We start from the raw sequence: 4570 nt of genomic DNA, 5'->3' as shown, positions 1-4570 counted from the left end.
CCTTAGTCTAAGCGTAATTCAATTCTTTTGATATACTAAAGTTTATTCAGATGGCTACAATAGCATAATAATACAATATTATGTAACATTCAGGACTTCAGAAAGCACACTATTTTCAGTTTCAAATTAAATCTCTGATTCCATCACACTGAGCTCTAGATCCCCACAAGACTGTGTGCTTAGCCCACTGCTGTTTATACTGCTAACACGTGACTGTGCAGCCAGATTCAAGGAGAACCTGATCATTAAATTTGCTGATGATACCACAGTGGTGGGGCTCATCAGCAAAAATGATGAAACTATGTACATGGAGGAGGTCAAACACCTAGAGAGCTGGTGCAGTGATAACAACTTGATGCTTAATGTCACCAAAACCAAGGAGATGATCGTCGATTTCAGACGGTCTCAGCCTGAGCACACACCCCTCAGCATCAGCGGCTCCACAGTGGAGAGAGTGGAAAACATCAAGTTCCTTGGGGTGCAGATCTCGGACAATCTCACCTGATCCAGGAACACCACTGGGACTGCGAAACGGGCCCAGCGGAGATTGCACTTTCTGAGGAAGCTTAAACAAGCACCACTCCCCACTAACATCTTAACTACATTCTACAGAGGCATGGTTGAGAGTGTGCTGACCTTTGCATCACAACCTGGTACCCCAGCTGCAGTGCTGTCGACAAAAAAGCCTTGCAGAGGGTGGTTAGGGGAGCAGAGAAGGTTATTGGGGTCTCCCTACCTTCTGTCCAGAAGACATGGTACATCATTAAAGACCCCTCACTCCCTCTCCATGAACTGTTTGTTCTTCTGCCATCAGGCAAACGTTACAGGAGCATCAAAACTAAAACCACAAGGCTTCCTCCCACAGCAGTCAGACTGCTAAGTAGCTGCTCTACCTGACTCTGCTTTTGGACACTTTTAACTCACACTGGACACTCATAACTTGATTTTAACTGACATGTGGCTGTTGTGTTTTACTATTTATTGTTATGTTTATTATTTAGTGTTGAGTTTGCTATGTTATGATTGTACTGCTCCTGGGAAATGCTGTCTCATTCTGCCCTGCAGAGCTGATGTACGGTTAGAATGACAATAAAGTTTTTTGAATCCTTGAAAATATAGTTATCACTATCTACAACACACTCGAGCCCGAGGAACCTACAGTTTCATAATTCAACTCTTTTGGAGATGTAACTATAGGCAGGGGCATGGATATGAAGTTAGGCTGCAGGAATCTTTATCCACTACGGATTTGATGGGTTCTCGGTTATGCTATAAATTTCTGGGATTCTAAAGACATTTCCTTCAGGATCTAGATTAGGCGGGGGAGCAGGAACTGTGTCTGCAACCCTCCAAGCCCTTCCTTTCATTCTCCAGACCTTCCCTTCATCTTTCCAAACTGAGAATACAGCCACATGATGCCTTATGAAGCCATCTTAGCTTCACCCTTTCTTCCTTGCCTTCCCTATTCGGCCACGACATTCCCAACAACACAGTAACTTCAGGAAAGGGAGAGTGGGGTAAGACGGGATAATGCTGCAAGTGCCCCAGAACGAAAGCAACTTTATAACTCATGACACTCATGACATAACCGATGACATCACAAAGACCACAAGTTAATCGTAGGAAAACCTTCGGTTATTCAGAGGCCACTCAGACCTAAACCAAATACAGTCTGCTGAGCAGCATTGTCCACTAAAGCAAGGTATAAAACTATCTCAATTGCCCCATATTCATAAAATAATATAGCTTGTCAGACCTACGTTTTTTTCAGCAAATTCTCAGTACCTAGCAGTTAAGAAAACAATTGGTTTGCCTGTGATAATTAGGTCAATAGATGGACAATGATGTTCAGAGCAGTTCCCCTTTCCCCCTGGCCCTTGTTGTCCTGGACCTGGCCCCAAGAGCCCAGCAGGAGACAGTGGATTGGCTGATACATCGCATCGAGGCCCCAAAGTCCTCAGGTGGGGCAGAGTTGAAGGTAAAGGTGATCGAGCGTTCAGACTCCAAGGGGACAGTCCTTCTGGTGGGCGCCACCTTGGAGAGGCTGCTCCATGGGGCAGAGGAAGTATCACTGGTGAAGGTCTATAAAGATGGGAACTTCCGACCTTTTACTTATGCAGACCGCGACAATTTCCGTGAGACAGAGACCCAGCTCCTCACCACGGCCGAGATGCTCTACATCATCAAGTATGTGCTGGACAACCTCAAGGCGACAGATGAGGAGCACATTCCTGGGGAGGCCACAGCCAAACTTTACCCCGGAAAGCACCTCTTTGAGGAACTGTGGGGCAGCAAACTATTAACCAAAATGTACCCCATGCACAACCGGGAGGAGCTGGAGAAGCTGAAAGCCTTGTGGAGGAAACGCAGCTACCTAATTGACCAGCCTGTGCAGGCTTTGCGAAACTACTTCGGTGAGGCAATTGCCCTGTACTTTAGCTTCCTGGGTTACTTCACCTGGGGCCTGGCCTTCCGGACTGTCCTGGAACTGTTCTTCTACATCACCAACCTGAAGGAGCACGGTGGGTGCATCGTCTGCGCGCTCTACAACATGCTGTGGTCCACCGTGTTCCTCGAGGGCTGGAAGCGCCGCAGCTCAGAGCTGGCTTTCAAATGGGGAACCCTCAGACAGATGGAGAGCTTTAATAAGGTCAGAGCTGGTTTCCAAGAAAAAATCGGGATCAACCAAACCAAAGAAAGCATCAAAATGGCGTTCAGATCCATCCCATTTCTAGCTGGAAGCCTGGTTGTCAGTGTCTCCCTCATCGTAATGTTCCTCACTGCAGACAAGAAGGTCAGAGAACTTGACCAGAAAGAACAATCAGTGCAGAGTTTGTTGATGACGTATGCCCCAATCCTGGTCTACAGCACCAGTGTTGAAGTGTTGAACAGGGTCTACCTCTACCTCGCCAAGCTCATCACCGAGAAGGAGAACCATCGCTTAGTGTCCACTCACGAAAACCACCTGATGACCAAGGTCCTCATCTTCTACCTCATCAACAATTTTGGCATGCACTACTATGTTGCCTTCTACCTGAAGGACTTGAATTTGTTGGCTAATGTCCTCTCAGCCCAGCTCCTTGTCCACCAGGTCATGGGGCAATTCTTCGATACTGTTCTCCCGTACTGGGCAACAAAATACAGGCTGGTGCGTGTAAACAAAAAACATGTGACCCCTGCCAACGTTGGCTTTCAACAGATTGAAACAGAAGCCAACCTGAAGGATTCGAAGGATGGCTTGCTGGAGGATTACCTCGAGCTGTTCATCAAATTTGGCTTTGTGTCTCTCTTCTCAAGTGTTTACCCACTCGCTGGTTCTTTCAGTTTCTTAAACAATCTCCTGGGCATTAAGTTGGAAAGTATGAAATTCAGCAAGGTCTTGCAGAGACAATTTCCAATCCCTTCGGCAAATATTGGGGCCTGGCGACTCGCCTTTGAATACCTTACCAACCTGGCGATCATCACCAACTGTGGGCTCATTAGCATGTCTCCAGAGTTCAGGAACCTCTTTGCTGACCTCCCGGACCTCCACTATTTCCTCCTCGCTGTGGCTTTGGAGCACGGTTTCTTTGGGATCCAACGGGTGATACATCTGGCCATTCCAGAAATACCTGCCGACATGGAGACCAAGCTCAATAAAATTGAGCAGGAGTGTAGAAGAGCAATGTTCTACAATGAATCATGTCGATGAAATTCCTTCAGTGGTATTTCCCAATTCTCAAAATCAATAAAGCATAACTGGTGACTCAATGATACAGCTCCTTCTCCTTCTTCAAAGTTGGTATTCACTAAATTTTAATGGTTTCCCATTAACAGAAATGTGATTTTCATTTTAAACAGTAACTGTTGCTCCTTCCAACAACTTCCACACTCTGTAGTTACAGTTTGGTAGGAACACGGCTTGCCTTTTCTGCTAAACCCAAATGTTGTAAGATTTAAGTCCACTCCTCAGATTTGACGCACTAGTCTAGCCTGACACCATGTGAGGGTTCTGCAGGGCTGGAGGTGTCATCTGTTGAATGAAACATAAAAACCAAAGGCATGCCTGCTTTTTAGGTGGATGCAGCAGTTTCTCTCATGCTCTTTGGAGGAATCCCTTCACATCCTTCTAGTCCCGTCAAAATTATTAAAAAGACAGTTTATCTGTTCATGTTCATATTGCTCCTTGTAAGTTTTTGCCTTGCTCAAATCAGCTGCCATATTTCCCACAATAAAACAGTGACTACATTTCAAAAGAGCTTCAATGACTGGAAAGTGCTTTGCAAAAAGGTGCTATGTAAATCCAGGTCTCTCTTCTTTTCAGCTGTCCCAGGACTGCATCCGAGACTTGGCTGTTGACAAACCTAAAGGAGTGGTGGGCAAAGGATGACACAGTAGTGGAAGTAGATCCTTCTCCCCCTTGCAGTCTAAGAATTTATCACAGGTTGTGCAGTGGAAGAATTGATCATCTTGTCCTATCATCAAGGTTCCAGGAAATCCACCAACCCTCCCACAGGCACACCTCGAATTCTGTCTCCAACACCCCTTCTACCGCTACCAACCCTCCCACCACCACACTCTGACCCCAATC

At 46.1% G+C, this 4570-nt stretch overlaps 1 pseudogene; it reads left to right on the top strand.

Annotated features, from left to right (window-relative positions):
* Positions 1 to 1834: 1834 nt before the first annotated feature.
* Positions 1835 to 3691, top strand: LOC140191087 (anoctamin-10 pseudogene; annotated as a pseudogene).
* The last annotated feature ends 879 nt before the right edge of the window (positions 3692 to 4570 follow it).

This window comes from Mobula birostris, chromosome 32 (assembly GCF_030028105.1).
Source record: "Mobula birostris isolate sMobBir1 chromosome 32, sMobBir1.hap1, whole genome shotgun sequence".
In the NCBI taxonomy this organism is placed as follows: domain Eukaryota; kingdom Metazoa; phylum Chordata; class Chondrichthyes; order Myliobatiformes; family Myliobatidae; genus Mobula; species Mobula birostris.
Note: the sequence above shows the minus strand (reverse complement) of the source record. Positions and strands in the feature narration are given on the sequence as shown.